Genomic DNA, 14,066 nt, shown 5'->3' on the forward strand with positions numbered 1-14,066 from the left:
TTAGTACATGTAAGTTCTTAAGTTCATTCTGTGTCCCAGCAGATGGACCGCGGCTGTAATTCATCAAATGAACACGACCCACTTACATCTGAGCTCCACAAATCTGCTGAAATACTTTTTGTCTTAATTCTGAACAGTACGGAGAGACTGGGGCTAGTTGTCACACATGATGCAAAGTATAAGCGCTGTTTTTGCATGTTACCTTGCATTTTTACTTTTTAATTTACTTACTCAATTTTGCTTAAACCTGTTAAATACCACATTTAATGGCTTGCTGTACCGCATATAGTGTTACAACAGGCCTTGACTTCACCTATTCAATTAACTTTTTATTTTATGCAGTCAAAACTTTAAGTTATTTACCTATACAGAATTACATTTTTACATAAATAAATAAAATTATAATTACTTTTCCAGTGACTTTATTATCCAGATACTTTCTAGGGCCTTCAAGATAGCATAAATAACACATAAAATACATGAAAAAACTGTGATGGCTGAAACTGTCCTTTATAGGAATTCAAGTCATCTTATGTCTTATCAAGCACATGTTCTGCATGAAACCAGTACAGTGTTTAAGAGTGAATCTGACGATCATCACGTCTGTGTGATTACTGCAGCATCTCACACACAGTTCTGTGAGTCACATCTCAGCTGCATCATTCACAGGATCCGGTCAATCCTTCACCATTCAGCAAAGACCACCGCGATATCTGCCAGTCCTTCAGAAACCTGATGAATCTGAGACCCTGAGAGAAGACACGCACAGCTTTGATATCATGTCTGCGTGTCCAAGCAGTGATATGTTTATATGTGTGCTGGACATGCATGCTTGCTGTACGTCTCACCTGCAGTTGTGTTACACTTAAATCCTCAGACGTCTCAGATGAGTAAACACCTGATTTTAGAGCAGTTTGCCAGACATCTGAGGTTGTGTTGCTCCAGCAGTGAATGTGGTAATTCTCAGAGGATCTGCATGAAATCATTCTTCTTTCAGATTTGAGAACGACAGGGACTTTCCTAAAATTGCTGTCCCATTTTTAAGGGTGTTACACCATCTACAGCAACAAATAACATATTTTGTGCTTGCAAATACTGAGATTTGATGCATTAAAAAGGGCAGATGTTTTAAGGATGACGACATTATGCAAGACATTTAACAGTAAAAGCTTAGTGACAGCAAATTTCACAAATGTTTTTGCATATTTTCAAATTTGCCAATAACAAAACAGCACAAAATATGGTGCTGTTTCTTGTTTGTCTCATAAGTGAAACAGCATCAATGCAATTCAATTCAAGCTTTCAAATGACTTCAGAAGAACTGAACATTTTACAGTTTATTATTATTATTTTTGGCACTTGATAGTCCTTAAAGGAATAGTTCAGCCAAAAATGAATGTCCTCATCCCCAGGCTGTACATATTTTTAGTTAAAAACGTCTTAATGCTGGATGTGTTTCAGCTTTTGTCTTCTCCAGATGTTAACTGATGGACTGGAGTGCTGTGGATTATTGTGATGTTTTTATCAGACTCTCATTCTGACGGCACCCATTCACTGCAGAGCATCCATTGCTGAGACATTTCTCCAAACCTGATGAAGACACACACTCATCCTGATCAGTGATGGCCTGAGGATGAGCACATTTACAGCAGAGTTTCATTTTGGGGTGAATTACTCCTTAAATAGTTTGACTGCGTAAAAAAAAAAGAGCAGCATGAAGATTCCTCAGAATATCCTCCTTTGTGTTCCACAGAAGAAAGAAAGTCATACAAGTTTGGAACAACATGACGGTGAGCAAATGATGACGGTGTTTTCTTTTGTGGATGAACTGTCTTTAACGGTGTCTGGTTAATGGAATTGAGTCGAGACCAAGTTTTTTTTTATTGTCAAAACAAGACGTTACTCAGCGTGAGGGGAAGCTCGTGCAAACCGCTGACTTTGCGTTGAGGACTTCTTCACTTTGACTCACGTTCCCTCAGTGGTCAACACAACAGATGAGTTCATTCCTGTGATGTGAGACGTCTAGGATACATGCAGCAGATCTTCAATAGTGAGTCCTCTTCTGTCATCACGCGAGTGGAATTTGCTCCCACAGGCTTTATGAGGTTCGAAGATAAAAGCAGAAGAGATTCCTGTTCCCCAGAAGCCTGATATAGCAGCGTGCTGATAAACCCTCATCAGACTCAGACTCGAGGGCTGCCGAGTTTTGTGTCTGTACTGCTAACCTGGCACCGATCGACACTCGACTCGATCTGTAAGACATCATATCTGCAACACTGAACATCTGGGACATTTTGCAATTATTGGCACAGTCTGATACCAAAACAACAAATATGACAATTCAAGGCAACTCAGTGACTTTCTCATTAAAGCAAACTGAAAGCATATAGTTCTGGATCCTGGATCACAACGTCCTTTTCATCAGTGAGGTATGTAGTTAAATTAATGTGGCAGGGACTCGCTCTGGGATTGAGAAAGTAGGTTGAGTTGCTCAAGGAAGGATTTCCATGGCAATATGGAGTTGTTGTATGAAAATACTGGCTGTCGGTCGAGGAGCAGCGTGACTCAGTCGTGAGAATCCTGCTGGAAACTCATGCATTCTCTCATTCTCTGTAGTGACTGGACAGATGTTCAGCGGGCCTCGCGGTTAACGAGGGATTCTCGAGGCCATTCAGTTCACTGTCTGGAAAACATTTTTATTTGGTGAGCAAAAAAGAAGCACATATTAAAATGTAAAATTAATCATTAATTATGGAAATAATATGCTTTAGAAGAATATACTTAAGTTTGAACTGAATGTAATATTTTCGTTATTGCATGCACACTGTTTTAGGTAAAAAAAAATTGCCAGAATTTTACTGTTAAAAAATACGGTAGCAACATTTTAGGTTTTACGGTTATAACTTTAATTTACATTTAAATACCATAATTTCATTAACTGATATAATGGTAATATACCAACCTATCGAAGTACTGAAATCTGTTTTGTATCTTTGTAATATACTAATAACCACCAAAAGCAGGTGATGATGAGAAAGTCACATGATGAACCAAAGCTCATCACAAGCAGCTTTTAAATACTAAAGTATATAGAAGGTGCACAGCATTAGTCACACAAACACTGATCACCATCCTGGTAACACACATAAACTGAAATAATGCAATAAACATTCATTTAACAACATTAACATAAAACCCTACTGTACAAAACTGATAAGAAACAACTAGAAAGAAATTCTGGAAATGCCAATTTACCGTTATTCACTGTAAATTATAAGTTCTTTTTCAATACAGTTTTTCACCTTATATTTTAGGGGAACTTACCGTTAACCATTTAACAGGTTTTTACCCTAGTATTTTTACAGTCTTTTACTGTTAAATTCACAGTCATTTTTATCAACTGCAATTAAATGAATATGTAGTTTAAATTTATATTAAATGCAGTTTGCTGATCTTTGAGTGTTTTTCACCCACGCAAGCAGGGCTTGAGTTATATGTAATTTCATAATTCTATTGTCTTTGGTTAAAGTGCTGCTGAATATGACAAGCTTTTATGATGAATATACTTTAATTTCATTTCTGTTGATACTTGTATGCCATGTATTTTGTAATAATGAAGCTGTAATTTACTTTATTTAAAAAATATTAACTTTAAATGTAATGTCCAATAACACACTACAGTTAAATAATAATCAAGTGCTCTACATATGCTTTAGTAAGTTAGTCAACACATTAAAATAAGAGTACTTCTTTAAAGCATAATAAATGATTATTCAAACAATGGTTTAAATAACTTTAATATTTGACAAAGGTCACTCTTTAAAAGTGTCTCTTAAGTGGCCTTTTATTTCATTCATATTATCTACAAGGACAGTTTTTAAAATACTTGTAAGCTTTTAAGTGCACTTCTTTTTCACAAATGTACAAATGAAACTATGATGTCCTTAAAGCCACAAATGATGACCAGTAGCCAATCAATCTGAGCGAATCCTAATAACTCATCGTGTAACGTGTGGCTGTGAGTGACTCAGAATAGAGTGGTTTAATTTTAGCTCTGACCGACTCCTGCTGTTCAAAACCCCCGTCTGCAACGTGATGATATGAGCATTTGAACTTAAAGTCTTCGTTCCTGTGCTGAGGGCCACCCACAGCCTCTGTGTTATCAGCTGCTGTTGAGCTAACGTGAGCAGAGCATTCACATCATTCATGCATTCAGGACAACTTTATTGATTTATTTATGCATTTAGCTTGAGCCTTTTGTTTTTGGTACTTACACAATCAGTATGTGCAACAACATCTCCTCCAAATAAACATGCTTTCAGTAATTCCAGTGAAGAAAGTGGATCGTCCTGTTGCCATGGAGACTGATTTGTGTTTGAATCCTGCAGGCCAATACACATCAAGAGAACGATTAAACGGCCCAAACACAGATAATAATAGACGATTAGGGGTTTTCCTGAGAAGGTCAGACTGTAGACTGAGGAGGAGGAGGACTGTTGATCCACTCCACGGGAGAGAAGACTTTACGCTTACACATCGCTTTTCACAGTCACCTCTCACACACACACACACACACACACACACACACACACACACACACACTGGAAACTGCTAAATAAAGCCCACTTTTCTGAAAATGGAAAGGAGACAGATATGGGCTTTGTCCTTCTGAGAGAGATTTGCACAGTCTTTATGAGTAAAATGTTTTGCCATTCAAAACAGACTTCAGAGACGCTGCATTAAGTTCCTCCACAGAGAAAAGATCCAGCATGAACAGAGCTGAGAATCAAACACTTCCAGTCAAACGATCATGGAAACTCATTCTGACCTGAGAGGTCAGAGGTCGTACAGATACGGTGCTCATATAAAGCTCAGATAAGATGTCTAAGCAGAGCCTTGAGGAACCTGACTGTCGTTTCAAACCCAAAACTAAGTTTTGCAGCACATTCGCACACAGACTGACACACGTGACGCTGGGAAATACATCATCTGTGATGAACCCTGTTCTCCAGAATCCTCCTCCGGGACGAACCTTTCATCTGTGCTTGAGCAGTGTGCGCCTGGAGTCAGTGACTGTGCTCTGTGTTTCTGAAAGAGTTTCTTCTCAGCTGCATTTATTTCATCAAAAATACAGTAAAACAGTGAAATATTATTACAGTGTAAAACAGCTGTTTTCTGTGTGAATATGTGTTAAACTGTAATTTATTTCTGTGATGCACAGCTGTATTTTCAGCATCATTACTGCAGTCTTCAGTGTCACATGATCTTCAGAAATCATTCTAATATACTGATTTGCTGCTCAACAAACATTTCTGATTATTATCAATGTTGAAAACAGTCGTGCTGCACAATATTTTTGTGGAAACTGTGATGCATTTTCTTCTTCAGGATTTGCAGATGAATAGAAAGTTCAAAAGAACAGCATTTATTTGAAACAGAAATATCTTGTAACGTTATAAATTGTCAGCAGGGGTGATGTTTGGGGTGGGGGGATAACTCCCCAATAACCAAAACTAGCAGGAACAACCCCCCAATATTTATACCACGGTGAATGAAAACCTAGAACCAGGCTATTTATTAACCGAGTGGAGCAGTTATCAGCACAATACGACTGAAGCGCAGGTCACCAGCGTGCACTAAAAGTGTGATAAGATTTGTGCGAGCCATTCCTGTCGCGAAGCTGATGGTAAAATGTGTGATCTATTTAAATTCTATTGAGAAACTGCCACTTTAAAATGTTATGGAGAAAGTTGAACATTATCTAAAAAAGGCACAAACTAAAAAGACTGATGAAAAGAGGAGAAAACATAATCTTGCACCAGCACTAATATATATTAAAATCTTTTTAAACTACTCATGATCACCTTTACTATAATTTATCATGTTTTATTGTAGGCTTATTTATTGTAGTAAATTGTATGTAACTTAATTTATAATAGTAATGGATTTTTTTCCTATAGATTTATATTTAAACTGGCATGTTGTAGCTATTGTTTCTAATGTGCAGGCTGTTGGTTTTCATAACAAATGCAATATAGATGAATAAAAAATTAATTGGCCTGGTAATGATTAATAGGCTAGCCTTAACAAATGCTACAGTTAAGAACTATGGCACATTTTCATAAGAGCAAGTACAAGTCAGAATCCAGAACCATGTGTAAAATGGGTTCTAATGACCAGTGATGGGAAAACCTGGCCTTCAGATATTCCAAGAGGTGGCATATATTACATCAAGAGCCTGATGAACTGTTAAGGAGTAATAAATAAACAATATCAATATAAGAAAATGTTAAGTTAGACTGACTTCCCATGGCATGTTGAATTAGAACATTCTGTCAAACTATAACCTATAAGTGCCCAAATAATATCAAATGCATTATATGTGTAAACAAGTAATTGTTAACTAGGCCATTGCACAAAATAAACATATAAGCAAAGAAACAAATAAATAAACCTGAGGGGACTTCAACATGATCTGCTTCAGCATTCAGCAGATCTGTGTCTCCGGTGCTGTACTGCTGCTGTTACTCTACACAGCCGAGCTCGGTCTGTGATCCTGGAGCTGAGATCCGCTCTGATCTGGATCAGATTCATCCCCGAGCTGCTCAGTGGGCTTCAGCTCGGGGTTATTCAAGTTCATTTACACCAGATCCAGTCAATTATTTTTTATGGATCTTGCTTATGGTCAAAAGGCAATAGTTCTAGCCCTGTAGTGTATCAGCACATGAGTCACTGCCGCTGGGAGCCAAACATGCTGGAGGAATTAATGTTGTCATAAAACAATACAAAATCATCAAACAAACGCAGCTAGTTATTTCTGAAAAGTGATGTGTAATCATCTGGACGTTGGGTATTTTAACTAAGCAACTCTAGCAAAGTATTAAATACTGTACTTCTGCATAACAATAAATTAAATAAAAACGACATGAGCTCTGAATGAGGCAACTGAGCGGTATGGTATTAGGCCTATTTAAAAGCTGTTTATTGTATTTTAATTGGTTTTGAGAATGGTGTACGAGATGCATCTAAAATAACTTTTCTATGTGTACTTTTCTACATTTTATTTTTCAGGATTCACAGATCGACAGAAAGTAAAAAACAAAAAAAAAAAAACTGTATTTATTTAAAATATTAATCTTTTATGACATTAGAAATGTCTTTACTATCACTTCTGATCAATTTCTTTCCAAAAAAAAAAAAAATAAATCATATTGACCCCAAACGTGTGAAGTATATGTATGTACTATATAGTGTATATGTATACTGTACGAACTCATTAGTGGATAAGGAGATTCATATCTTTCAGTCATCTGATTTTGTGCTAATTATGTTTTTTTTCTGTTCATGTCATTTTCACATGCTGTCTCTTTAAATCTGCAGTCCGTAAGTTTTGCCTCTTTGTCGCCATCTCTGTTTAAAAACCTAGAACTGCAGCTCTGTGCAGAATTATCTTCCGTGCGTGGGGTTGTGGTCCGGTGCTCCGGCGCGGATGAATCTAATGTTTCGAGGTGAATGTGTAGCCGTCAGTCACCGCACCGGTGTGGCTACTGTACTCAGGAATCACAGATTCTAGCCTACGTCTTGGAATATGTGACCCAAATAAGAATTTTCACGGTATATTGTCATATGAACAAGTAGGTAACGAGTCTGCCACGTTTGTTCTGACCAACTGAGGAAAAAATAATTACAATAAATCACGCTACCAATGGTGATTAAATCTAACGATCGGTTAGCTCATATCACATCTAACCGTGCAAATTATTGTTATACTTTATCCTCAAATTATTAATGTTAACAACATCAGCATTGCGTGACTATGAGTACAGTGTGTTTTAGCGTGTAGATTTCAATTTCTGTACAGTTTAATATCTAATCGTCATACCATTCGAATTTCATATTAAGAAATTCTTTTAACCCAAAAAGCTAATTATTCTCCCTTCGAACTGGTACATTTAATTATTCCAGCTGCTGTGAGAAAAGGCTATAAACGATCCGTCTCCTGCTGGATCCTCACATACGATAGCATACTAGCCAGGATAACTTCTTTATGTTTACAGACGTGACGTAATGACACAGTGCCATGCTCGAATTTCCCGCTGAAACCTACCCGTACCACTCACATTAGAAAACATTATTTTAAACTAACCGTTGTGAATCGAGCTAAAGTATGGCGATAGTTTTGAACATTGGCTGGTTATGTATTTGCTCAAATATTGATTTCGGATCATTTTTAACCCAAAAAAGACTGCAGCTTTAATGTTAAAACATTATATTAATGTAAGTTTACGTGCTGAGGATTGGGACTGACCAGCTGTTTTAAGCTGCTGTGTGTTACAGTCCTTTAGTTTGACCTATTCTCTGTTGTGGATCAGCTGGTGAATTCTGCCACGTTTCAATCACGTATGATTCACATAAACCCTCATCACAGCAGCAGCTCCTTTGTCCTTATTTAAACCACATACAATCCTAATGCTTCCAGATTCTCAGCTGGTCTCACTAACCAGGAATACATTATAATCCCACTCTGGAGTATGTGTGGCATTATTCTAGAAGCGTCTGACCCACGGCGCTGTAAGAGCTCTGGATCTCAGACAGATTACGGCTCACTGACGCAATGGAATCACACGCGTGTCGTATAAAGGACTGACTGACTCTGTGTGGAAACATGTAGCTGGATGAGAGGGAAATACCCAACAATAACTAAAGAGCCCTTGTTTACAGTCGAAGGTAACTCCCTCACTGCCATAAACAAACTCAAGCGCTTCCAGAAGACTCGTCCACGGAGATGTTGTACATTCTCAGAAAATAAGGTAGAAGCGCCGAAACCCATTCAAAGGCACACCTCTGGAGCTTGTTCACAGCTGGAGGCAGTATATCAGTGTCTTCTGAAAGGACAGCTGAGAGTGTACAAACACACTTCACTGGAATATTCAGTACTTCTACTTTTCATTTAAACATGCACATTTGTTCCAATAATTAATTAGCCACATGCTATGGAAGCCCGTTTTCGCCATGGGATAAAAAATAAAAGAAATAGGTAATTGCATCTTTTTATCTCACAATTCTGACTTTTTTCTTGCAATTCTGAAAGCCAGAATTGTGAGATATTATACAAACTCATAAAAAGTCAGAATATAAACTTACAATTCTAAGAAGAGAAGTCAGTATTGTGAGATAAAAAGTTGCAATTACCTATTTTTATTATTATTATTATTATTATTTAATTCCATGGCAGAAACAGGCATGTAGATCCTATAGAATAAAAAGCTAGAGCTGTTCAAAGAGCAGATTTACATGAATAATATTCCAGAGCAAAGCAATATGAAGACTGAAAGCATTCTGCGTATCATACAAACACATTTTGGAAAAACGTCCCACGAATCGTCTAAACAAAGCAAGACTGTGTTTGTGTCACACCCCGTTTTATTTCTCACTAAATCTTTTCACTTGCTTATTTCCAAGCTTTTGAAGTCATTTCAATATGTTTCATGCAATACGTTGTCATTTTTCCATGTGGATTTAATGTGATTTTTAGAAACTGGTTACAATTACTGAGTTGCACTTCTCATCACATCTTACATTACAAAGATGAAAATAACTACAAAGAATAACAGACTAAACGCACATCGAGAGCTGGTCTTTACCTCTGAAAACACTGATGTTGAGTTCCTGTGAATCTATATGTGTTCTGCACAGTCACTCACGCTGTAAACGATGCCAGCAGAAACACAATGAAGTGATTACTCCAGCTAACGAGCTGTTGTGATGCAGGTGACGTCAGCGTCAGAGGAACCAAGATCATTCGATCCAGCCCTCAGGCACTTTCACATTAACATACATGTTTCTCATCAGTGATCTGAAATCATCAGGCCTCAATTCAACAGGTTTCCACTCAAACATGAATGTGTTATTACTGACCTTCCCTCTCCTCCAAAGGTTTCTATCATTGAACAGATAACCGGCTCTGACGGAGGACTGACGCTCTCCATTTTCTTCTCTCCTTGAGAAAAACAACAAACTCCATACAGTATGATTTAGCAAGAGATCTCAAATAAATGTCTAGCTGATCACTGCAGTTAATAAAACGCCCGTTGTAACCAAAACAGATCTATAATCCTGGAGAAAGCTATCCATTAGCGTTCATTCATCTCAATAGCAGTTGCTTGGCTGACGCAGGAAATATGAAGTCCTGAGTGCAACAGTATTTTTTAAAACATACTGTAATTTTATTTCTAACATAATTTTGTTTCTAAAAGACTGTCACAAATCATGAGATTAATCACAATTCTTTTATTTTTATTTGGAAAAAAATATATTACTATAAAATATTTTGTAATATTAATAAAAAAATTAATTAAAAAAAATTATGAAATGTATTTAAAATAGAAATTGATTATGGGTAGAATTTGTTTTGGCTCTTGGTTGGGTATTCTGCTTATCAATTCTGATTCTTATCGATTCCCATTTTCGATTCCAATGTGGTTAAAAAAATGTCAAACATTTAGATATCAAACATATTTATTTTGTGTCTCTTTTTGCAAAACATTTAATTGCTGCTGAATACCCTGAACAAAAATCAGCCAGCTGCATAAAAACTGGACTCGATTAAGAGCTGTTTGTGTGCAAAATAGAGCTGCACGATTCTGGATAAATTGAGACTTTTTTTTTTTTTTTTTTTTTTGTAGTTCTATCACAATTCTGAAGAAAAAATATTAGACAACTAAACAAAAGCTCATGGAATTTATGAATGGAATGATTTAGTGACTCACTCAAGATTTACTTGTTTCATTACTGGATGAATCAGTGTTTTTAAATTAATCTCTTGAATGAATAATAATAATAATAATAATAATAATAATACATTTTATTTAAGGCACCTTTCAAATCACTCAAGGTCAGTGTACATCAGGGAGCAATAAATAAAACAATAAATAGCAACAATATCAATGAACCATAAAAAGTTTTTTTTTTTTTTAAATATAGATTTGAGTGTAGACAGTAATCATGTAGGATAAGCTATTCTGAATAAGTGAGTTTTGAGTTTAGATTTGAATTGGGATAACGAGTAAGTTGCGGATGTTAGCTGGGAGGGAATTCCAAAGGCAAGGAGCAGCACAGCTACAGGCTCTATGACCCATGGTTGTTAAACGAGCCGTGGGTGTATGGAGAAGACCCACTGAGGAAGAACGAAGCATTCGAGAAGGAGTGTAGGGCTGAAAGAGATCTGAGAGATAAGTTGGAGCGAGGTTATGGAGAGTTTTATACGTGAGAAGAAAGATTTTAAATTCAATGCGAAATTTGATGGGAAGCCAATGTAGCTGTTGAAGAGATGGAGTAATGTGTTGTATAGAAGGAGTGCGGGTTATGATACGAGCAGCTGAATTCTGAATCAACTGGAGTTTATGAAGAAGCTTGTGTGGTAAACCAAATAAAAGAGAATTACAGTAGTCAGTGCGAGAGGTGACAAGTGAGTGAACAAGAATGGCAGTACTGTGTGGGGAGAGAGATGAACGAAGGCGAGCAATATTACGGAGATGAAAGTAGCAAATCCAGGTTATACTATTAATGTGAGCTTCAAATGAAAGAGTGCTGTCAAAGATGACCCCCAAGTTCTTAGCCTGGCGAGTAGGAGAAACGGAGGAAGCATCAATGGATAAAGAAAAACTACAGGACCTAGAGGGAATAGAATTAGTGCCTACAAGGAGTACTTCAGTCTTATTGCCATTAAGTTTAAGAAACTTGGCAGAGAACCAGGTTTTTATTTCTTGAAGACAGTTAGTAAGACAGACTGGTGGAAGAATGGAATCAGGCTTAGTAGATACATAAAGTTGTGTATCATCAGCGTAACAGTGAAATTTAATATCAAATTTTGAAATATATTACCAAGTGGGAGAAGATAAATTAGGAACAACAGAGGACCTAGGACAGAACCTTGGGGGACACCGCAGCTAACAGAAAAGGGATGGGAGTGAAAACTTTTTAATTGTACGAACTGTGTACAATTGGAAAGGTATGAAGTAAACCAAGCGAGAGGAATACCAGAAATACCAATAGCAGATAAACGGTTTAACAAGATATTGTGTGAAATGGTATCAAAAGCTACACTCAGATTAAGCAAAACAAGAATAGATAAGGACCCACCATCAGCAGCCATTAACAGATCATTAGTTAATCTCACCAAGGCGGTTTCTGTACTATGCTTAGGGCGAAATCCTGACTGAAAACACTCATATAAGTTATTATTACTAAGGTGAGCTTGAACCTGTGCTGCAACTGCTTTTTCAAGTATTTTCGAAATAAAAGGAAGATTTGAAATGGGACGGAAGTTATCTAAATTGTGAGGGTCTGCACCAGGTTTTTTAAGCACTGGGCTTATAGCACCTATTTTAAAAGATGATGGAACAGTGCCAGAGCTAAGGGAAGTATGAACAATACGAGTTATAAGAGGAGAAAGAGAAGGAAGACAGTCTTTTACCAGGTGAGTTGGTATGGGATCAAGTAAGCATGTGGAAGAATTAGATTTGTAAATAAGATTAGAAATTTTTAATTCAGATGGCAGGGTAAAAGAAGAGAAAAGAGTAAGAGGGGAATCGGTTGAAACGCTGTATAATGAATTACAATATGGGTTAGCCGGAGAGGCCAGCAGTTGCTGGATAGCAGTTCTTTTGTTACTGAAAAAAGACATGAATTCAACACATTGAGCAGTGCAGTACAGGTGTGCAGGAAGGCTGTCAGGTGGTTTCAGTATACGATTTACAGTGGAGAACAAAGCTTTAATATTACAATCTCCAGACTCAATTAAATGTGAATAAAACTCATATTTGGCAGCAGAAAGAGCATCTTTATAAAGATGAACATGTTCGTTATACAGCTCTCTATGTACCATAAGTCCAGTTCGTTTATAAAGGCGTTCCAAATGCCACCCTCTAGTTTTTGGAATTAAATTTTAAATTTTACTACAAGTATCCGATTCTGTAATTGGAATTGATTTTTGATTCCCAACCCTAATTAGAAACAACATTTACAATTATGACACTAAAGCCCTATTCGGACGGGACTAGTTTTCCAGGGAGTCGTTAGAGAAATGTGTGTTTCACAGACGTACTTGGTGATTTTAATCCCGTCCGAATCTGCCATGTCTGTGTTTTTCTCACACAACCTCTGTAATAATTCCAGAGCAAATTACCTACTGTTTTTCAGCAAACTCAGTGATCCTCTGAGAAAACTAATCCCGTCCGAATGCGAATGTCTGTGATTGCCGGTGAGATTTCCTTGTGTGTTTTGGCCAACGTGAATTACCGTAGATGCTCTTACCGCGCTCATGTTTGATATATTTACCTCCCAGCAAGGAAAAAATAAGTAAATAAATTAAAAACAATAATAAAATCAAGAGTCAGATCACGTAAACCATTCAGACTGGCTATTGTAATATCTGCGTCAGGTAAAATTACTCGCGTTCATTTCTGCACTCAATTACATAATGTTTTAATTACATACCTTTATGAAAATTAAACACGGGTTTACTACAAATAAATAACTAAAGTAAAACTAAAGCAACCACACATTAACATGGTTTTGCTATACTAGCCATATAGCTTCACCATGGTATTTGTAGTAAAACTGTTATACTAATGGTAATCAATCCGAATGACACGCAATGCACGCATACAGAGCGTGTGACCTCTGAAACGCCCAGATGTACAAATCAGACCCTCCCACCTCTGTAATAAACACAGAGATGTTAGTCCCGTCCGAATTGGTACATGAAAATCGCAGACGTCAGGTGATAAGAATCGAAACTCAAACGTAGTTTAGAAAACTAGTCCCGTCCGAATAGGGCTTAAGTGAGTGTTTATACATGAAATCATGTTACAGGTGTAATATCTCAGGAACGGCGTCTCTTGCATTATATCATGGGGTCTTTGGCATCAGAGGGTTTGAAAGCCTTTGTGTTTTGAACTGGGTTTGCATTTCAAATGAGAAACATGACCATTCAGTCCAAAACTAAAACATGACCTTCACAAACAAGAAATAAGAATTACCAGAATCATAATTTGTGCAGTTAA

This window comes from Onychostoma macrolepis, chromosome 24 (assembly GCF_012432095.1).
Source record: "Onychostoma macrolepis isolate SWU-2019 chromosome 24, ASM1243209v1, whole genome shotgun sequence".
Taxonomy (NCBI): domain Eukaryota; kingdom Metazoa; phylum Chordata; class Actinopteri; order Cypriniformes; family Cyprinidae; genus Onychostoma; species Onychostoma macrolepis.